This window comes from Falco punctatus (assembly GCF_963210335.1).
Source record: "Falco punctatus genome assembly, chromosome: 5".
NCBI lineage: Eukaryota > Metazoa > Chordata > Aves > Falconiformes > Falconidae > Falco > Falco punctatus.
Genome location: NC_137584.1, coordinates 72459182 through 72482334, shown reverse-complemented (window position 1 = coordinate 72482334; position 23153 = coordinate 72459182). Strand labels below are relative to the sequence as shown.

The 23153-nt window shown below is 46.1% G+C and overlaps 2 protein-coding genes across 17 annotated transcripts in view; one reads left to right on the top strand and one right to left on the bottom strand.

Annotated features, from left to right (window-relative positions):
• Positions 1 to 23153, bottom strand: part of INTS9 (integrator complex subunit 9) — a gene marked incomplete at its 3' end in the record, with an annotated part of 183873 nt that overhangs the window by 70148 nt on the left and 90572 nt on the right. The gene's annotated exons all lie outside the window — the stretch shown is intronic.
• The window catches only part of EXTL3 (exostosin like glycosyltransferase 3), a 130948-nt gene that overhangs the window by 99988 nt on the left and 7807 nt on the right, over positions 1 to 23153 (top strand). The gene's annotated exons all lie outside the window — the stretch shown is intronic.

Genomic DNA, 23153 nt, shown 5'->3' with positions numbered 1-23153 from the left:
GGCCTTTGTTAACAGTCAATATTAAATATAAATCTCCACATGACCTCATAAAGAGAGCACAGGTGTAGAGCCACTAACAAGAAGCAACACCGAATCCAGTTGCGTTTGTAGGACAAATGAAAAGATAATGCCTTACAAATTAGGGAAGGGAAAAATAAAAGAGGGAGATGGTACTTAAGTAGGCAAACTGCTTGTGGTTTATGTGACAGGACGCTACTAAGCTTAATAGCAGTGTGAGCTTTATGCTTCATGCAAAGAGATTCATTGATTTAATATTTCGTTTTATTATTATTGTGGTGAATAAATCCTTCTGCTCACATTTAAAAACCCTTATGGTCCATGGACAATGAGGAGAGAAAATTGCTTGGATAATTGCAAAATAATCTTTCACATTAGTCCTGTTGAATGCCTGAATTCTGCAAAATCTTTGCATTATGTCTGCTGAAAAACTGTGTACTTCTTCAGAACAGAAGAGTGGGGATTGTTCTTCTTGGATTGCTAACGGGTGTTATTTGTGAAAAAAAATATGTTTCTGTAGATGGAAGTTAATGGCCATTATTTTACTCTGCTCTCATCTGCACCTTTATTGTGTTGCAGACCCACTGGCTTTTTGGGGGACTGACACACACCGGTTGTTGCGTGTTGCCTTCGAGGCTCACGCAGGAGTTTATTTGCTATGGGGGATGTTTGGTACCGCTTGGTTCATGAGGAGGAGATTGTCTTGGGTCTGCTTTGGGATGTTGGATGGTAACACTGTGCTCGTGGCCAAATGGCAGGGAACGGCTGGAACACAGCCAGCTTCTGCTGGGGTCCTTTCCAAACGAACGTGTTGGCCTGGTAATAGGCTTTCTTCCCATTTTTCTAAATCCCATTTTTTAAAAAGAGCCCAAGCCTCCTGGGATCTCTCATAGGAGGCTTGACCCTCGGCATTCTCCAGGCATTCATCCTACCAAAGTGCTTGGTGCTAAGTCCATCTCTAGCCTGGGTGTTTAAGTTACGTTGGGAGTCTGTAGTATTCATCCATATGGATGGTTTAGTGCAGTAATGGTAGAAAAACTTACCTGGGCTTCATCAGACAGCAACAGATCCGAAGATCCGCTGTGGAAAAGGGCAGCGAGAACTTGGGCAGCAGAGGTGATGGTCTGTGTGAGCCTCAGCTGCTGAGATGCAGGATGTGCTAGCCAGGGGAAGAGGCAGGTGGGTACGTGGGGTTGGCAAGAAATGCAAGCCCGTATAACTGCTGATGTCAAAAGAAACAGCAGAACTGTGAATCTCATTTCCTGGTGGGGGAAAAAAAGTGTCTTTTGATGGGGAATATCCAGTTCCTTCAGATCTTGAAGCAGTGCTATATCTCTGTATTACAGATAAGTTCTCAGTAACGTTGGGGTGCCAGGAATTGCCCTGCATTCAAGTCCCAAAGCTCAGAGCTATGTGGAGGAAACCTGGGGGGAAGGGAAATGGATGGGGGCAGATTTGGGTGCCCCTTGCTTGCGGCTGAAGTGGGTCCAGACAGCATCTGATTGTGAGAAGCGTGGTCACCAGTGTGATCTGTGATCAAAGCACCCGAAGCCAGAAGGTTATTGAAGAAAATTGCAGCCTAATGAGACAAAGCAACGTGTTTAGCATGTCCTGGGCTGAAAGAGCCCTTGGAAGCATAATACTGTCCTAAATCCCACCAAGATGCTGCTGGAGCTTCAGCTTCAGGGACTGAGGACTACAATTCAGCTGTGCAGCTTTGTGCTAGCAGAATACCCCAAAGGAGAGTCCATCTTTCTCCTTTTTAGCCTTAGTGCCTGGGTTGACCTTAGTTCATCGATCAGTTCCTTGAAATGTTGTTTGCAGGCTGTGCTGCTTGGTTGTGATTTGGTTATGTGGTTTCTTTTCCCTGGTGGGCTGGGAGTTAATCAAGAGCAAAGCTTAAAGCTGCATTGGATCTTTGGATCTTTCGTGGATAATGAGATAAACACGACTACGGAATATATTTGATTTTTAAGAACTTTTACTTAGATATAGATTTCTTGTGAGGGCAGAATTTACTAAAAAATCAGTAAGATTGCTTAGCTGTAGAGGAGTCTCTGATAAAATATTCTGGCCCTGTACCGAGCCTGAAGTGACTAGGTACAAATTTAGTTTGATGTAAAGTTTGTGTAGTCATTCAAGGCTGCCTCTGGAACAGATGTAGGTAGATCACCCTCTAATTTGAAGTGCCTTTGTGCTGGAGTTGAGCTGTAAAAGTTGTTCCCATTTCATGTTAAACAGTAGCACAGCACAGCAAAAAACAAAGGTGGTAAGTGAAAAGTCTTGTTTGTGCAGGCTTAAAAACTTGCTTTCTGCAAGGGTTTGTATCTGTAGCTCTGCATTAGGAGAACTTTCTCAGACAGAAGAACCTGGAGAGTGTGACTACCAGCACCAACAGCGACATTGCAGCCACTGCTTAACTTCTGAGTGCTTCCCTGCTGGATTTACGCAGCGTTGATGCGTCCTTCAAGATACATACTTCAAGATGTCTGCGGCATCTGGCAAAGTCACAATACACTCAAGGAATTAAAAACTGCCCGGACCTCCAATCTCTGCCAGCAGTTGAACTCTGATGCCTCGTAGCAAGGGTAGGAGTCCTCCTGGACGCCACATTGCTGAGGTTGCTGAAGTCCCTGGTGTGGTGCTGCTCGCAGCTCACCAGCGAGTGCTGCTGCTATTTTCATGCTTACGAGGAAGAAAAGGGGAAAGGCATTTGGATTAAATCCTGCTCTGAACAGGTGGAAAGACTGCACAAGGGTTTGAGTGATGTGGCGATACTTGACTGTTGCTCCCACACTGCCCTTGCACGCACATTAATCTTGGAAGTATTTCCAGCAGCGGAATAAAGGAGTCATTAAGGAGAAGATCTGGCTCAGTCTCGGGGTAGAGGCTTCCAACCTCCCCTTTCAGCATCTCTGTGCTCAGGATTTCTAAACAGCGTACAGGCGCTGACAGGAGAAACCTCACTCTTTGCTTTGCAATTCCTTGACAGCATTTTCATCCACATGAATAAAAGCAAAGGGAAACAAATGAAACAAAACACTCGGGCAACCACACATCCAGCCCACGCAAATTGGTAATAAGATGCACCCAAGAAGATTCACATCCTGCTGTGCTTTGCTCGGCACTGATGTGCTGCTGCTTTCAGGTTGCTGTAGGGCACTTGATTGCAATTCCTCATCAAACTTACAGCATAGGTGCAAGTCCAGATGCTAAATAAACCCAGAACATGGATGTAGCAGCTCTTGAAATCCTCCAGAGCTGATTCACCATCCGTCTTCCATGCGGCTATGAGCAGGATGTGGTTCGGGCAGGGGGGCAGGATTAATTTTCCCTGTTCCTGCTCTGGTTTTAATCCTAAAAACCTAAAAGAATGAGTTGAGCTTGAACAGCCAGAGTTACCTGAAGAGCGTTTGTTTTAATATATTTAATATGTATTTCAGAAAGCTGCCAGTGCTGCATATGCCCTTGGTTCAGTGGGGAAAGCACAAAGCCCCAAGCAGTGAGGTGATTAAGCTATGGAGCAGCTTGCACTCAAAACAGCCACACAGATCCTCTAATGCAGCAATTAAATTATCAATTTCCCTTTCAGAAACTTCCTTAAAACCCCCAGGAGTTGCAGCCTGAGCCAGAAAAGCAAACTGTGCGCTCAGCAGCCTCCCCTTACCTCCTCTCAGATCCCTGTTTCTCAGCCTGTGGGTTGTGCCCTAGAGATGGGAGGAGACTGGGGAAATGAAAACTGGGCTCGGGAGAGCTCATGAAGCTGGTTATAATCTTGATTAAAAAGAAATACTTGGCCCTTTGTAGGTACCCTCTGCCATCCAACTTTAGCATCTTCAGGTGGGCTGGTTCTTAAACTGGACTAAAATGCATTTTTAACAATTTTTTTCCTGTCTAGTAGAGTTAAGGAGAAGGCATCTCATTCTAGGTAAAGGTTTTGCCATCCAAGGAGAGAGGAACTGTTGATTTCAGACTACGAGAGCTTTAGTACAGTGATCTCTGTTTGCCAGAGGCTGCAGAAGTCCAAGCAACATGAGAAAAAGGTTTGTGGAAGACAAGACAGCTTCATGGGAACACATGCTTCACCTCTTTACAGGGGTATTTGAAGCTGGAACAGTGATTTCCAAACAATGTTACTTTTATTTCTCAAGACTTGTCTTTATTTTTTCCTGACCTGAGCCCTTTGCACGCAGCTCGGGGTGGCTGCTGACATTACTGGTCTGAAATCCATCACTTTGGATGCGTTGCCTGGGGGCTGGTAGCATCATCTGAACATTGCTGGCTGCTCTGCACCCTGCCTGAAAACTTCTCAAACAACGTCATTTCATCTGAGATTGAAGCTGGTTGGGCTGCATATGTTGGAGGCAGAGGAAGAGAGAGATTTCTCCTCATTAGCTAATAATTCAGATTTTGTACTGACCTGATGTCGGGTTGTGTTGCTGGGGATGGGGGGTTGTTTGTTCGGATCAGGGCTATCCAGTTATGTTGAGTTATGTTGTGGCTTCACTTTGTTTTGAGCCAGTGTATCATCTCTCCCACTTTCCCAGTAACGACTAGCTTTTGGTTGGATTAATTTGGAAGTGCAAGGGTTTTGCATGGGCTGCCAGTGTCGTGCGTGGAACTTTGCCTATGAACCCAGCCAAGCTGTAAAAGGGCTTCCCACATTAAGGGCTAAACCTTATTCAGCCCCAGACAACATTTTCACAGCCTGTGCTCATGTTCTAAGAAATGACAGCCTGAACTTCTAACTCTTTTCTCCATGCGTGCAGGTCCTTTGGTGACAGAGCCATGGCTGGAGAAGCCCTGCAGCAGTTTGCTTTCTCTCCTTCCTCCGGGGTTAGGTGGTGTGTGCTTGTAGGCATTTCTGAGCAATTTAGCTGGGTTCACTGCCAATGCCAGCTCCTGTGGCTTTCGGCAGTGACTAATCCTTTCCTTCAGCTTTGTTATAGAATAAGTAGCTGGCTTTGATCTCTGCAGCCAGTTCCAGTGGCGTAACGTCCTTTTCTGCTGGCTTGGTGGCCGGCTGAGAAAGCTCATTCAATTTAGCTGCTTGTTTAAAAAGGAATAATCTTTGGAAAATGTCTAATCCGGAAGCATTGCTGTGTCTGCAGACCTGTTTGGCTGGCTTCGGTGTCCCTTCAAATGCCACTTGTTAATCGGGAGCAGGCTGAGGGGAAATGCTGTCATGACTTTCCCTTCTGTTTGGGCAGCGTCTGTATAACCATGCTGTGCCGCGCTCGCCGCTGAAGGACAGATGCCTCAGGTTTGCACGTTCTTTCTAGCAGAAATACTTGAAGGTGCTTTGGTACCTCCATTTTAAGGAGCGTGATGGGGTCCCAGGGTGATGCTTCTGGGTAAGAGGAGGAGGAACAGAACCTGATCAGCCTGAATGGCAGTGTGTAGCATGCCATGGTGGCAGCATGAGCGTCTCTGCTTGTCCTTCAACATCAGGTTTGGTTTCCTGGTAAGAGCAGAGCCAACCTTGCAAGCTAACAACTCGCACAGTCACCAGTAACTTGAGCTAAACCAGACTGGTGTGCATGATCTGGGGTGAGGCCCTCTTGGGGACTGTGAGTTGAACAAGAGAACAAAACTCTCCATGCTGATCACACCACCATTCCAATCGATCCTTTTCCTTCCTGAGGGCTTTGCATAAATACCAGCTCAGGTCCTGACTCAACTAGGTAATTAAGCACCTTACCAAACTCTTCCTTGGTGATGTGACTTGTGCTTTTCTGGACCAGCTTGCCTGCTGAAGCTGTTTGGTGAGTCAGAGCTTCACACTTTTCCCTGCCTGACCATAGCTCGCAACTTTTGTATACAAAATCAGGAGGAACCCAACTTAACTTGCAGGTCCTGAGTTGCATATGGGAGTGGGGAGCTACCGGTTTGCTTCCAGAAGGTATGATTCAGGCTATGCTTTTCCATCACAAAATCAGCTGAGAAAATGACCTTATTTCTTAGGACTGAGTCACTTTACATGAGAGTTGCACCATCTCTGGGTTAAATGGGCCCCAGTCAGTGCACCAGCTTTACTGGCAGTGTATCACAGGTTTACGAGTTAGATTTCTCTGTGAGAGCAATTTTACTAGGTAGGGCAATGTTGCACGAAAGTGTGTGCTGCTGTTGGGTACGTAGCACCACCTGCTGCCTGCAGATCGTGGTGCTGCTGGAGAGGCAGATTAGTTCTCAAATCCCTGTGAGTTTTGTTGTCTCAATATATATTTTTACTGTTGTAGACCAGAAGAGGAACGAGCCAATTTGTTGCTTAGTTTACCTGCGAAGCTAAAATCCAGATGCTTGTCACTGCAGGGCCTAAGGAAAGGTGCAGTGATGCGTGTATGTATGCTGATAATGTAACAAGCAGCGCTGACTTCTTAGGGATTTGCGCTCTGAATATTAACTCAGACACTCTTGCAGTCTCCACTGCTGTTGCCTAAAGCCAGCACTTAATTCTCTCACGTGCCGTATGCTGGTTTGTAATATTTTCCATAGACAAAATGTTACTGCAGCCTCAGCTCTCCAAATTCCCTTGGCTTAGGATGCAGTTAATGGGGTCAGTAACCAGAAGGAAAGCATTACTTTGGGGCATTTGAAAGGAATAACAAAGGAAGGAAGCATCCTTGCACACTACATAATCAGATGGTTGTGCTCACACGTGAAAGCTTGAAGATGTCGTGGGGGCCAGTTCTCCCATGTTGAAGCCTTTAACCACCAACACGAAAGCTGTCTGTGCATCTTTAAAATGCTTTCCACTTTGGAGCAGACTTTGTCTCAACAGCTAGGGGACAAAAGCAGCGCAATAGGACTTGGCACTGGAGTCAGTGCAGCAGCAAAATAACACATTGTTTTTCCAGGCCTGGATTCCTGCTACTTTTAGGGTTTGCATGGTGGCCCGCATGTGCATGTGTCAATAACAACAGAATATTTAATGTCGTCTGATTATTCCATACAGTGGAACCAGCATGAGGGGGAACTGAGTGTGTGGATGCTTTTTCTGTGGGTTTTTTTCCTTCTCTTTTCACGCTGTTTTCATTCTTTGTGACTTTGTTATTGCATCTCTTACTTGGTCTGTTTGGCACAGTGTGTTGACATCCACTTCACTGCAAGCTACGCTCTTCTTCCAGTAAAGTCCCAGAGCCCAAGTACCTGCGTTTCCTTTCTTCCCATGCTTTTTTCTGTCTTGGCGGAGTGGTTTTGCTTGCAAAATTCATTTGATTATGCATTCTGTACGAGGCTGTCTTATTTGTGAAGTGAAGACAGCCTTGTCTCCCAGAGCAGCTTTAACTTGATGTTGTACCACAAGAAATGGATGGGTCCCCAGGCACAGGAGAGAAGGAGCGAGCTGTAGTCACTAAGGTCATGAATTTGGCTTAGGCTTGTCGGTATTAAATAGATGGGACAAAAGAAAATCTGTTGCTAAAGTTTGCGGGAACAGGAGGGACGTTGTGGGTCCTTGTGACATCAAGGAGGCAGTTGTGAGGGACATGAGAAGGTTATAAAGAAGAAGGTAACTCTTGGATACAAGGTTAGAGAAAGATGAGAAGCAAGAGAGAGAGGTTTTAATCGCTGCTTGTTCTTACATGTCTGATGTAGCTCACAGATGCCTCCCCAAGCTCTGTGGGATCGATCAGCAATGACATTGCAGCTCTCAGATAGCAGATGGTGACTTATGCCCAAGTTTACCAGTGGGCTGGTGATGGTGCAGCACAGCAGCCACAGGATTATTCACCTCCTGGACAGTCTCTTACCCCTTTTCCCCACAGTACCCTCCTCTTTCTGGCGAGGAGGCAGATGCTCTCCCTTATTTAACTGATGGATACGGATACCTTTTCTTCAATTTTCTTGAAATCAAACACCGCAGTTAGCGATAAAGCATGACGGATCTCCCTGCCATGCTGTGATACGGAGCTCTCCCCTCTCCAAAAAACAGCACCTGGCTCCTTCCTGTGCTTCTGGAGGAGGAGGTTCATCTCCTGTGCAAAGCAGTCAATGAACAGAAGGGTGGTGGAGGAAGTGGATTCAGAGCCATGGGCTGCAGTTTGATCTTGACTGCTGATCCCTGGAATCTGCACAGTTTACCTACAAGTATGCGGAAAGGATGGAGCTTTTTTTCCTGGTGGTAGTGAGGGGATGCTATTTTACAGAGCATGAGAAAATCAGGGGGGAAAGGAGTAGTTTTAAGTCACTTCTATTCGTTTAAAGCCTTCAGTTAATTAATGAAAATCTGTGTTAGTCCTGCAAAGAAAGATTATTTCCCTTTTCCTGCAATTGGCAAAAAGATCATAAGCACGGAGCTAAGGGCATCTTGCTAATAAGCCAGAAGGAAACTGAGGCACAGAGAACAGAAGGCTGTGCCTTGTCACTAAAGCATGCACTTGTACATCTCCTTGTAGTCTTACAGAAATGCTCTTTTCACCTATTCCCAGATTTACTAGCAGCAGAAAGATGGGAAATCTAGTGAAACTTTTCTTAGGCTTCCTGGATAACTCTTCCAGATGAAAATAGTCTAGCAAAGTCTTCAGGTTTCTGAATACTTAACTAAATTGAACTCTGAGGGCTTTTTAAGGTTTGTGTGGGGAAGCGAAATGGTTTTGTTCTCCACAATGAACACTTGAAGCATTTTGGGCAGGGAGGTTCAGTTTCCAACTGCAATGTGAAAGGGCTAATCATGGCTTTGATCTCTGGAGCTGCCCAGAGCTCCAGCGGCTGGGAGCCCGCCTTATCTCTGCAGTAAGGGACAGCCCCATCTTTTACTGTGAAAGAAGAGAGCAAACAGGGAGCAAGAAAAGCACTTTTCTAGGGAATATAACAGATGTAAGCTAGATAATTCTTTGCAATAAGGCTCGTTTTCCTCTTGCTTTGAATGCAGGTGACAAAGTAAATTGGTTTCAAACCGCTGGTAATAATCAGGTTGATTTTATCAGAAATTTATAAAAGGAATTGTTTTTAATCATGTCTCATGTATGTGAACTCTGTAATTTCTAACACATGCCGGTCCTTAATTCCCAGGCCATATTGTGAGTTGTGGGAGGTGCTTGTGGCAGTCTCTATTCGTCCCAAGCATGTGTTTGGCAGTAATGTATTAACTACCTCTAGATGCAAGCATTTGTTCCCCTTGATTTTGTTTAACTTTTTAATTGACTAGCGGGAGAAGTTTAAATAGATCACTAAATACTAAAAGTCTCGGGGCAAGCCAAGCTTTGAAGAACTTAGCATTGCCCATCACAAAGCCTATGGCTTCAAGAGGGTGGGGATGGTCTTCCTCTTGCTGCTGTCTTCCACTCCTCTGGATGGAAGACAGTGGGACTGATATGAGACATGGACTAGGTGAAGTAGGATTCAGCCAATGGCTCCAGCGATTAGGATCCAGCAGCTGAAGCCTATGAGCAAAGAGAAGGTCCTCAGAAGCCCATCTGGGGCTTGTATCCTGATTTGTCATCAACCGGCTCTGCCATGTCAAGTGAGAAGGCATTTATTGCTTGCTGAGGTGAGATTGCACGATTGGTGAAAATGCCTTTCCCCTTTACTTGACCACATTCGGAGTAATCTCCCAGCCCTGTTGTCTGGTATTTGAGCTAATAGACATTGCTTTTCTCGATGAGCTGTAGTCATGGAACAACAAGAGATAAAATGCTGATTAGGGAATTGTGGTATGGGTTTGCTAGTTCTTTTCTTCTAACATTATATAAATGAGCTTTCATTTCTAGATAATGGGTTTGAGGACAGACGTGCTGGCAGAAAGCTGTCTTCATTTCATCCAGACACATCAGAACTTTCCCACTGAGATCTCAGCCTTCCCAACTCGGAGCTCTCCAGAAAGCTTCCAGTCTGGAATAAACCTGGAAGCCAAAAGTGGGTTTGCGTGCCTGAGAGCTCTCTATGGTTGCTTCTCCCAGCCACGTAAGCATTAATAAATCCTCTGTCCTCTTCCCGTCAAAGAAAGCATTAATAAATCCTCTGTCCTCTTCCCTGCAAACTTGATGGCTTCTTGCCTCTGCTTATATACCAAGTTTATATACTGGCTCTTTTAGTAGCTGCTCAGTGAGTTAATAGTCTGACCCCAATTCCTTCCTCTGTGAGTTGAGATACAGTGTTTATTTTGATGCCTTCAGCCCCCAGATATGAATGCCTGTACTAAACCTCTTCTAGGATGGGACACAGCACCTTGTAAATGCTGAACAACATCACCGAGCATCATTGGACATAATGTATTTCAAACAGTGAGACGTACCGAATTTAACAAATTTAAAAATAATCTCACCTGCTCTGCCAGGCGTTTTGTTCTACTGCTGTAGTGGAAATCCTGTTTGACAGATACCGAGTAGAAAGAGAAGGAACCTGCTGAAGAAGTAATTGCACAACAATACTGAGGATTTGCACTGACGAAAGTCTCTGTTAATTAAAGCAACTGGGCTATCAGCCAAAGAGAAAAGTGTGGAAAGATAAGCTCTGCCTCACTTAGTGAAGAGAAAGAAGGTATTTCCAATAGTCCCCTGGGACCTCATCCCTTGGGTTTCCACCACTTTCTTCTTCCACTGAAGATGCTGTGACTCTCTTCATTGTGCATTTCTGTATCTCTAAGATGGATGTTGCTGTTTCCTTCCCACTGATGCTGATGACCTGGTATTGCATGGCAGCTGATGGCTTAACAAGAAGAGGGTATCTCAGGGGCACTTCTAAACCACCTTGCTGACTTTTAACATGCTCTCTGCCTTGCAGATGAGATGTGACAGCCCTTCTCAGACCCATCCGTGAGCTTTCAGTCCATTTGCTGCCAGACTTCTCAGCGTGGACCAAGGGAATAGCAATGTGTCTTTTCCAGTGAAATTACAAGTACATGAATTAGCTAGTGGAGTCTTAAGACTGAAGGGCTGAGAGAGACCTAGGCTTCAATACTTCTAGAAGTTTTTGGGGTTTGCTTGTCTTTTTTTTTTAAGTCAGGGAGTTGCAGTTCATGCGTCTTTCTTGGGCTCTCATATGGCTATTCCAGGTTCTCATATTGGCTCTTCCAAGGAGGACAATGTACCGAGATTGTACCAGTCTGACATCTGTGATGAGCACTCCACCTACATAGCACAGCTGGGGAAGTAAGGCAGGGATGCTGAATATTTTTGCCAAAGTAAGGTCAGGCTTTCCCAGTCAGTTCCTCTGTGAGCTGGTCAAGCTTTTCTTTATCTGTACAGGCTGTAGTACACAGCATTTCTGTGGTGAGTTCAAATACAGGACCAGGATAGTCCTCGTTATGGATTCTTTCCTGGCCTGTTTTCACTCTGCTGTTCTGAATTTCACAAGCTGCTCTGAAAACAAACTAGCCCAAGTGGCATGCAGCAGTCCTGGCTGCAGGTATCACTCTGACCTTGTGCCACTCTGCCCCGCAGGGTGCGGTGCCAGCTTCCCTACAGTAACCAAAATAGATCTGAGAGATGAAAGCTAGTTCAGAACCGTGGTCACTCTAGCCTGATGTGGTCCTCAGGCTCTGCCTGCCTCTGGGGGTGGGCCAGGATGCTATGAGGATATGTAGCTCCTCTGTTGGCAGAACCAAACTCCCACTGAATCCCAGGAGTCAAAGTTGGCTTAAATCTGAAGCAGAAGGGTGGTATCTTTTCCCAGGCTCACTGGCAGCATGCATATCTATTCCTGAGCTGTTGTAGTTTACCAGTCTAACTCTGGGAAGTTTTTGCTGCCCACAAGTAGTTTGAATCCTCCATCCCTGAGGATACTCTACCATGCAAAAAGAGTTAAAAGATGCTGCCTGCCCGCTTTCTGTCTCTTTGTGTGCTCTCTTTTTCAACAATGAGGGCTGGTTAGAAATGGCATCTCTTTATTTTACCTAATATTAGCAAAATGGCTTTAGCGTAGAAAATGCAAGTCAGGTGTCCCTGCTCTCCCCAGGCACGCTGCCGGATCTTGCCGGGGGGGGGGGGGGGGGGGGCTCAAGCACCCAGGCTGGATGGAGACATGGAGCCAGAGAAGTGATGCTACAGAGATGGGGAGGTCATAGGCGGGAAAAAGCTTCCCCTTGGATTGAATTTTATAGTGCATATAAAATTTATTGAGGATGGACATGGGGGGGCCAATGCAAGCCTGGTATTTTTTTCCTGTATTAAGTGATACAGAGCTTCCCCAGCCCCGAGCCCTTAGGTCTCAGCCTTATGCATCCAACACTGTTGTTTCACCACTTAACTTAATGGATGCTGCACTGTCAGGCATTGGGTGAAATTTGTCCGTTTTCATGACTTGGAATCTGCAAGGGCAATATTCTTATTGTGTAGGACTGACCTTTGAAAATCCTCTTAATTTATTTCCATCCAAAGATCTTTGAGTTGTTAGCAAACATTTGTCAATCTAACAGCTGCCCTGCGAGATTAGGAAAGGAAAGACAGCACTGGTTTGTTAAAATGCAGCCATGTCAGCTTGGAGCATGTCAGTAGTTTCAACAGTGCATTATATCATTACCCCAAGCTTTACAAGAGCAAGCTGTTTTATCCAACAGCCTTTTGGCTGTTAAAATTAACACTATAGCAGCCAAAGGGTATTGGAGAGGAAGAAGAGGCATAGAGGATGAAGTTCAGAGTTGAGATGGACTGACAGAAGCAGGAGCTTGAAGCTGGGAAGGGTAAAGTGAAGGCTGAGAAAACAGTTTTTCTTAAAACATGTTTCTGTTAAGGATGAGTGTTTTGGTGCTGTCACTGGAGAAGTCTTGGTGGCGGAATCGTTGTCCTTCCTGCAGAAAGCTGGATGTGGCACCCTACGTGGCCTCTTGCAAAGGGTGCCTACAAGAGCCATGGACAGCAGGAGAAGAGCAAAACCTTGCAGCAGAATCAGCATCTGGTAAGGGCTGTACTGCAGGCCAGTTCAACACTGCCACTTGGAAATGGCAGCAGAAACCCTGCAGACAGGATGCTTCTAGTTTATTTGCCTTAACCTGGCTTACACAAGTAACTGTGTACATATGCCCCTGCTTGCACTGAATCCGTTCATGCTCTTGCTACACACTCTCCTAGTGTCATCTATTTTCTCCCGAGTATGTTTCGACGCTGAGCTCTGGGACTGCTTCTAGGCTGGGCAGAATTTCATCTGAATTTTCAAGCCTTGAATAGCAAGACAGGATTTGCCAGGTGAAAGCAGGTTTGCAACGTTCATCTAGCTGCAGCTTGAGCATCAGAGAAGAACCACGATGTCTGTCACAACAATCATGCCTTTGGATATTGCCTATCTCATTGCAAAAAAAATCTCAGCCCCCCCCAAACCCCAATTTGGGGTTATCAGTATCAAAACCCTGAGCATGAGATCTTCCCTCCTCAAATGACTTTCTCTGGTTTCACAGCAAATGGCAACTTGTAAATCTGGTTTGTGATCCCAGATGTGTTAATGGAAGTTGGATCGTGAGCTTTTCTGTCCCCCTGTGCTCAGCAGTTTTTTCCTGCAAGCTTTCATGTAAAGCACAGAGCAGTCTCAGAAAGTTGAGAAAGGAGTGAGGTGAAGCAATGGGAGACGAGGTATTTGAAAGCCTCAACTGCAAGTAGCAGCGTGTTATCCCAGGGACGTTCTTTGCAGCCAAATAATTACAAATAATTGTAAAATAAATCTAGTCGGACAACCAACTCAACGTGCATCTTTAATTGCACAGCCACTAACAGCAACACACGGAGAGAATAAAAATAAGTGAGTATCTAGATCCTTTTAATGTTAAAATAAGCATTCTTCTGCTTTAGGTTCTCTAGAAAGATGAGACAGCTGCACCCATATGAAAATGAATAAATAATCAGTTTTATTTGTATTGCAAGCTGTTTTCTCATCTCAGAGATGAGCAACCCACTGATAGCAGTCGAGTAGTTTAAAGAGAGACCAAGTGTTTACACGTACTACGTGCATGGACACAATATCAGTTTTAAAAAAAGGATTTCTAGTAGTATCTTCCTGTGTGGTTTTGTTCTCAGTGGGGGATAACTTATGCTTGGTTTTATGCTGCATTATTTAATTACGCGTATTTTAAAAATGCATCTGTTTTGCCAATTTATATGCACTATATGCTGCCTTTGGATAGCTTTGTAGCTAAACACTCTTCCAGTGAAACTCTTTTCATACCTCTGGAGATGGATCTTAAAATAGTCTATAAATCCTTTTCATTCAAATTTTGAAAATGCCTTGAGTTGGAGGTAGCCAAGTACAGAAGTCTGGAGGTCCAGGGTGTACAAAGGAGGGGGGCTGTTTCAAGGTGAAGGACTGGGGAAGAAGCACTGAATAATTAATACATGAGGAAGGGAATAACGGTAACTTTCCCATACATCTTTACAAGCAAAGATTAAAGGGAAAACGAGAAGGTGAAGAACTGCCAGGGGAAGCCACTGTAAAAAACAGGGAGGTCTCATCAGGCAATAGATGACTGAAGAAACATCCAGCTAAGAGTGTTTCTGAAGAGCTGTTTTTGGGTGGACGTTCAAATACATGACGGATATTTTTGGTGCAAGTGCCATCAAATCAAGCAAGAGAGCAGATTCCAGACGATACATCCAGGGTAGGTGAAAACTGATGTGGAAGAGGTCTGGGAGTGGGCACCTGTAGACGAGTGCTGTCTTCTTTCTCCTGCCCGCTCACCACCTTGCCCGGCTGCAGCAGATTGCTGCATGGCCTGGGCCTGGGCCTCATCCAGACTAACCGGAGCGGAGCTGGGAGCCAGCTGGGGGTGGCAACGCTGTTTCCTGGGGAGAGACCAGTCACAAGAGGAGCACATCCCCTTACAGCTGCACCTCGCACGCAGGTGGATCTGAACAGCCTGCATCTCTCTCTGGGATGGCTTTGGCTGGGGTAATGGGGCTCCTTTAGGAGCTGTGGTTACATCCGTGCCCATTTATCAGTATCTTCTGGGTTTGAGTGTGTTAACCCCAAGATAATGGCACAAGATTTGTTGTCTTAAACACCTCAAAGAGCTGCTTTCTGCATCTGAGTTTTTTAAACTTTATCGTAAATGCACACAATCAAAAGAACATCCATTTCTTTACAAAATGCCAGTCTGCTAAGACCTCCCAGTTCTGGTGGTGTTTCTGGAAAGGGCTTTAACACCATGTTTATGTGTGTGTTAGAGTGCAGGGCTGCAATTTCCCCTGGATTTGCAGCTTGTCGGGAACTGTCGGAAATGCACTGTAGTCCCGTGTTGTGCTGGACTCATTTCCTTGAGGTTTTTGCATCTGGGCTGGGAATGAGAGTGTGCTTACAGGGAGGAAAGGCATCATCCCCAGGGCTTGGTTGCGGTGGGAAAGGATCCCATCTTCTGCCTGCTGCCTGCCCGCACAGCCCCGTCAGCCTGGCAGCGTGCCGGGAGGAGCATCGTGTTGTGTTGGGTGAGGTCAGATTTTTTTGTTTCGTATGAAACGAAGAATTGCCTGGCTGAAATGGAGGCTTGGATCTGTGTTTTTCAGGGTGGTTTTAGCTGTAGAAAGCAGGATGCTGGCCATTAGGAATTGGATGAATTTCTGGTGCCTGCAAACAGGATGGGTTCTCTCCTGGGGGCAGGCAGGAGGAAGCAGTGCTGCATGGGCACGGCAGGACCCCAGGGCGGCTGAGCGTGATGCTGCGCTTTAAGGAGGCGATTGATAGTCTTCAGTAAGCACTGCCGTAGTTGTCCTTGGTAAGGGCAGTCAAATAGATTTGAGAGCTGGGCTGAGAGCCATGGCGATCTTGCCAGCTTTTGTGGAGTGGCTCAGCTTGCCCAGGAGCAGCTAGTGATAAAATGCTGAGAAAATTGAGGGAAAAAAAGACCGCGGTCTTGGTCAGAGCCGTGTAATTCACACAAACATCACCTAACTGGGAAAGGGTAGATGGCTGCAGAGATTTTTGGTGGCATCTGTAGTGATGGCAACAGCTTCTTTGGCTTCTCCTTGGCAGCTGCCTTGGCAGCAAGCTTGGCTCGTTGCACGTGCGGTGCCTGCCTTGGGACCAGCCTCTTCTCTCTTTTCAGCTCCCTGACGTGTTAAATGGAGAGAAGATAATACAGAGCATGAGAGAAAGTTAAAAGTCATCTCTAAGAGAGTGAGCCTCAGGTGTGTAGTTTCCATATGGAGTCTCTCCCGATGCCAAAATCCCTGTCCTAGCCGGGATGTTTACAGTGTGCTGTATCCCCATCTGACATCCTAGACTTGTTGCTTGATTTCCAGCGGGTCAGTGCAAACCCTTTCTGACAGCTGCACTTGTGAAAAAATACACAGCTTCAAGGATGATGTTGTTTCGTAGGACCAGGGAGACTTGTCATCTTCCTCATCCGCATCTCTGGTTGAATTTGCAAAGAAGCAAGTGCCAGTCTGATCTAACACCTCGGTTGCAGAGGGAGCAGGGAATGGAGTCAGCCGTGGTAAAAAAATATGTGATTTATCCTGCTTATGCATATGTGAACCTGCACACACATAACTCGTTCTGAGGAGTCTTGTAAATAATCTCAGTGTTAGTATGCTGATGCAGAGGGGGAAGGGACCCTGGTGTATCTGGTAGTCTGTGGGTCTTAAGGACTGATCTGGCAAGTTTCTTAGTCAGATGATGTTCGAATTTTTCCAATCTAGGCATTGAAAATAAATGTCTGGTTACAGAATAGTTTCAGGGATATTTAGTACCTACTTGTTCCCCACTGCTGGAGTTTGCCATCTCCCAAAGGCATCTTAACAAAGCCCTCCCTAACCTCTATTAACCCGAGTTTGGCTGATCTTTAATTGCTTTCATTTCCACATTAGCAGCCACATGTGCTATGAGCCTGCAGGCGCAAGGGAGAGCTGGAGAAGTCTTGGCTCCCCCTGTACTTTCTGCAGAAGGAAAAAAAAATCATCATCAGGGTAGAGGGGAATGCACCTGCTCAACTTGAAACAAGGTTATGTGGGATATGGATGGGATGAAGGTCATCAGCTCCTGAATATGCAGATCTCACCTTCCTTGATGGGTGGGTACAGTGACGATGGCACCTCTGGAGCCAAGTCCAAGTGGTCAGCCTGGTCACCCATGATCTGGGAGATGTGTTACCACTTTTCTTTGTGGAGAGGAGCTGAACTCCTACCTAGTCCTCCATGTGGAACAGAACAGCAGGGTCTTCACTGGGAGCTTTGCCCCAGATGAGGTCCTGGGCAGATCCTACCCCTGAGGTCAGTGCTGTCCTCCTCAGCCCAGGCTGAGTTTGGCAGAGGACTTTGGTCTGGTCCAGCAGATCAGTCTTTGGGACAGCGGTAAGCAAAAGGACACGGCACTGGGTGCCTCTGGCTTGAGTGCTGCCCTGCAAAGCAAGAGGCTTGCTTCACTGAATCTTATTAATAAAACGTTCAGAGTTGGTGCCAAGAAAAGGGATTGACAGTGCTGTAAATCTGCACCCTCCCTGGAGGACTGCGTTGGCAGGAGTGCTCTTTTTCCTTCGAAGCATATATTGAGGTCAACTCTTCATGCGGAAGAGGAAGATGCATTTGGCTCCCGCATCTTCAGTGCCATAATTCTCAGCTGCGTGGTAAAAGGGAGCTCGTGGCGTCCCCATCCCCACTCTGCCTATGGTGCTGTTTTTCCCCAGCCTGTTTGGGTTGAATTGGCGCATATTTGGGGATGACTGGAATGGATCCTTTTCCTGAGAGCTTGTTCTTTGTCTCCCTGAATTATCCAGCTCTCCTGAGGGCATCCTTCTGGCTTTTTTCTTGTAAAGACCTGACATGAGCAATGAGGTCCCTGGTTTCTTGCAGAGTTTGCTCTTTGCCCAGAAATCAATCGAGTTCACTAAGTTGAGCTGTCAAAACTTCTCCAAGGGCATAGGCATTCTTCATGTTTTCACCGTCAAATTATATGTGACACTTAATTTAAAGCTTAAGCATAGAGCCTCACTAGCAAGGAGATTGCTGGAAGATATTGATTTTACTGCATTTTTGTATTTATGTATAAAAATGTACTATAAAGTATTGGATAAGGGCATTATTGCTGGGCAGACTCTGGATTTATGCTCTGTTTTAGTTCTCTCTAACGTTTTTAAGATCCATTTGGCCAACACAGCTATGAACAACACCAGGAGCAAATGGGCTTGCATAGAGTTTTGGGGTTTTGTGCTCCTTGAGTCAAAAAAAACACCCCCACATTATGGAACTGAATCACTTTGAATTGATTTGCTGAAAGGGCAGAAACTTCTAATACGGTGTGTTGGGTGTTCGGAGGCATCTTAGGTCTTTCAGTTTGCCTCAAAAGTTTGCAAACTGTCTAGGAGGTTCATGATTTTGAGCTGGGGGCCATTGAGCTGATAGCAAAGCATTTAAAAAAAGAAATATTCCCACGGAAAAGCCCAAAATAACTGAAGGCAGCTAGCTAGAAGTACGCGATCTGGGATAGTTTTGAGTCTGGAGGGGCTGACGTTTGTGCGCAGGTACTACCACTGATGCTCTGCTCAGTGTTTGGAGCCTTAATGTTTGCTGTAAGGGCAGGTGGCTTTTTGGTAAATGTGCTTGTGTCTCCCTTGTAGCTCGCTGTCTGATTTTGTGTCCTCCTCACTGTTTTAACCTCCTTGGATAACTGCTGACTCTGTTTTGCCAGAGTGTAATGTTTCAGCTTTGCTGAGGAACATCTTTGTTGAGTTTTGACCGAGCTCTTTGCTTGAGACTGTTGGGAAACAAGCTAGTGGTGAAACAGGTCATTGAAATGTTAGAAGGGCAGGAGAAGCAGCCATGGGTGACAGACTGAGACCTCAATCTGCTTGAAAAAAAACAGAGAAGGGGTTTGGTTACGGCACCTGTATATTTTTCTGGGGCAGATGACCTCCACCAAGCAGCTAGGAGCTGCAGGCAGGTGATTCACGAGGAGCAAGTTGTTAATATTTGAGAGTGAACATCTCAGAGGAAAGGTGGGTTCCCCACCTTAGATGTCTTCAAATGGAGACAGGTTGCCTTGCCGGCAGAGATGCTACTGGTCACAGCTCAGGTCCGAGATGAGATCCCTGTGGTCATACAGAAGGTTAATGTAGGTGACTTGAAAGTGCGTTTTGGCTTAACTTCCTGCTGTCAACCCCACCAGCCATCCGCCACTCGTTCTCTGAAAGCATTTAGAGTTCAACCGGTGCTGTGAGGTCTGAACTCATGGCTTTGTCATTTGGTCTGAGTTGTCATTCCACAGTTGTTTTATGGTGCTGTGTGGTGAGAGCCTTCCAGAGGAAGGGTGGCTGCATCAAGTCCTGGTCCACCACGAAAGAAGGTCACACAAGATTATCAAGATGATCTCCTCTGGCCTATAAATCCCTGAATATGGCAATGTAAAATGACTCTTGACTGTACATAGAGATGTGTGATCACCATAGTGTCTGCTGGCTTTCTCCACCCACCCCACACGTGGTGGAGGGAGATTAATCTGTTCTTGCTGGAAGAGTGCTTTGAGATACCTGCAGCTGAGGACATGGCACAATAAGGTGTCGTTCAGCTGTATTTTAAGTGTGTGATGAAGTCATGAAAATCTGGCAAATGCCGCTTAATGCCGTGTGAGGGAGAGGATTAGACTTTTTTTTTTTATTTTGCTGGTATAATAAGCTGCCTTTTTTTTTTCTTACCTGGCCTAATAATCTCCTGAGTATGTCTGTGCCCATAATGGCCATTCTGTGCCTGAGAAATCTGGTGGGTTTAGAGGCCCATTGAAATGTAAAAACTTTAGGAGATACAGAAATGTTTCAAGTCCTTAAATACTCTTTCCCATTTTCTCTAACCTGTTTTTACAAGATCAGTTGCTGGTGTTAAATCAGAGAAGTTTTTTGCAGAAATTCACTTTTATCTTTCTCCAGAGTTATATTTTCTGTCTAATAATGCGATGCCCTCGTTTCCGCAGCTTGACTTGCACTATATGCGGTCAAGATCAAAACCTGGTCTTGCCTGGGGAGGCACTGCGCCTGAACCTTCTCGGGGGGATGGAGGCAGGGGAAGGTTTTGAATCTCGGCCCCATCGTTCCCATCTTGGATCACTGCCTGCAGGTCCCCGCACGCTTCCCTGGTGTAGTCGCCCAGGGGAAAATGCAGAGATTTATAAAAGCCACTGAATAGTTGTCTGATGACAATTAGCCGCATCCTAAGTGCTGTAAATTGAGATACTTTCTTTGAAAACAAGGCATCAAAAGCCATAGCTTTAAGTTGCTTCTAACTTTTGCTGGAGCTAATGTGACGAATTGAATGTGCTTAGCAAGGCTTGGAGGCATCTGGCTCCTTTGTAGCATCCTTCTCTTTAGGGAAGAGTTTAATGCCAGTGCACTGATCTCTTTATCCTCTGGGGTCCCCAATTTCAGATGTTTCAGGCAGGATCCGCTTCACTGTCTCAATTGACAGTCGTTGCATCATGTTATTGTTCAGCAAGTTACGGGAAAACAAGTCAATCAGTAAAGTTTGCCGGGGTTTTCCTTGGGACCTACCAATTTGCAGGCTGCTTAAATCTTAACTACTCCCAGATGAAAGGCTGGAGTACTTTCTGTGAAATGCAAAAGCTGAATATTGGCATTTCCAGACCTGCAAAGGTTGAAACTTGATGGAATAACTGGAAACGTGCCTGTTGCAGAACTTGTGCTGAGTTTTGCCTCCTGGCCAGATCTTTACAACACAAGAAGGTGGGCCTGATGCCAAAGCTGAGGTGAAAACCAGCTCCCACTTTGTTGGGTCATTGGACCTCCGAGCTGAACATCGCATCTTTACCTCTCCCTCAATTTTGAATAGCAGCCAAAGCTCAGATCTGGCCCTGGATTCTCTTTAATCTTTTGCACGGTCCCTTTGGAAATGAGTGACACAAAAAAGTGCACTTGCCGCAGGGGCTTGCTCTGACGGTGGGAGAGCTTTAAAAGTGGCTTGACCATGAAATGTAGGACAGTGCTGTGGGCAAAACCTCTGTGCTGCCCTTTTCAGCTGTGGGGAGCAGAAGTGAGTTGATGTTTGTAGTCACAGAACCTGACTCTTTCCTGAGAAGCTGAGATGAAGGCCCATGGTGAGTAGGAGCCTGATAAATTCAAAGTGGTACCCGCTTCCCAGGACATCGCTGAGGCAGAGAGGGGCTTCTGCTGCTCAGCCTGGTGGTGCTCACTCTTCTTTTGTCCTTTATCCATCCATACATCTTCAACTGGCAAGGCAGGACCTTGCCTGGAAAGCATATTTATTATGGACTCAGTCCAACTTCTGCTAATCCTAATGAGTAAGACACCCACAGACGTCAATAAGATCAGGCTTTCGGAGGCAGTACCATTGTAACAGCAGGGACACAGCGTGGCACATGCTCCTTAGCAGAAGGCTAAATTATGTGTTGGTGCTGGGTTTAATACGTTTGCAGACTCCCTGGAAGGTGGGATCTGCGATGGGAGGAAAAAACCGGTGGTCACAACTTAATCAGGAGAAGTGGGGCTACTTTCAGAAACCCATCTTACACTGTTGTTGAGCTGGAGAGATTTATGACCAGTTCCCAGCTGGTCTAGACCGGAATTTACTGGAGGGGCCATTGCCAATGTCAGAAACCATGAAAACTGCTCTCGGGTGTTTTTTGCAATCACTGCCAATCCTGAAGTCTTCATGAAGCAGCTGAAGGCTGGCGTGCAGGGTGGGCTGCCTGTGTGCTGGCTGGGAAAGGAGCCGGCCAAGTGTGGGAGGCAGAAAATTTCCTGAGGCGTTTAACCACTCACATAATAAAATCAGCTTTGTGTACATGCAGTGATGCACTGGGTGATTAATTAGAAAAGGGTTGGAAATTGGGGCTAACAGCTATTAATTAAAAGGTGAAATGCCTGTGTCCCACTGCAGGGACCAGTGGCCCTCACCAAGGTCTGCTTTGCTGCCCTGAGCAATATTCTTGGTTTTGTTGTCATACCAGTTTGCCAAAGTGCTCTTCCAGTCCAAAAAGCATCTTGGAGCGGGGCTCAGCTGCCCCATCCAGAGCCATGTCCCCTCTTTCAGAGCCAGTAAGCCTGGTTCTCCTGGTGCCGCTGCAGGAGCACTTGGGTTTGCCAAAGCCAGCTACAGATACAGCCCTGGCGATGTAGGAGAAGATTTAAATTCTCCTTGTCAACAATTTGGGGACTGCTCTTGGCTCCTTTCCTTTCCTGGTTGATGCATCCAGAGGATGCCCACAGCGTGTTGAGGTCAGTGGTGCTTTTGCAGAGGTGGTTTTCTCAAAGCTGCATTGGTCTCCTTGTGTCCAGGTCTTCCTTGGCCTCCTGGGCCAGTGCCTTAGTGCCGTACTGTTTCAGACTTCCTAGTTTTTTGATTTCAGTCTTACCAGCTGCCTCCCCCCAAATCAGTGTGTGGAGCTGCCTCCTCTCCCACTTCCCTCCCCATCGTCCGTTCCCACTGTGATGCCTGCAACGGCGATTTTCCAGCAGTTCCCAGATACAGAAGATATCCCTGGGAGCATCTGCTGGCTCATGCTAACTCGGAAAGTAACTGCAAACACCATGCTGGTTTTGGTCGTCGTTCTCCACCTTGGGAAGGAGAGGGGGAAGAAATTCCTGCACCAGCATTGTCTGTCTCTGCTTTTGCCTTCTCCTACAGGCACTAATTGCTTTGCAGCCCTCCTGGGGTGGGTGTGCTGCCGGCTCAGCTCTGGCCCTGCTCCACCGTGGCTGCATAATTTGTTCACCTCCCTGCAGTAAATTGTTCGTGCTTTTGATGGATCTTCAGTGAAATATTTTAATGCGTTCTCGTCGAATGTTCCATTCCCCCCCCCCCCCAACAGAAGCCATTGACAGATGAAAGCACTAACACTGGCTTTACATGGGAATTTAATCGTACCAGCTGTCATGCAGATCCCCGATACAAATATTTTCCACTGTTAATGGTTTCAGTTTGGGCTTTTTTTTGTGTGATCAAATGTAATCTTATTTAATGGGGTTTTATTGCCGTGACACCTTATTCTTTTCACCAGGCTGGACTTTATTTTTAAATCAAGAGAGATTGTTCAGAGGAAAGACAGAGAAGCAATGGGGGGGATTGAACAGGACGGGAAGCCCAGGATGAACCGAGTGACTCTAGATCAGCCAGGGCAGGTGACAGTGTAAGAGCAAGGAAGAGCAAGGATTCAGCATGGAAGGGGCAGTCAAGAAGAGGAAGAAATTCTGTGCAATTTTACACCTGTGTGCTGGGGAGATTGGACAGTATGGGGTTGGAAGAGCTTTGAGAGAGGGA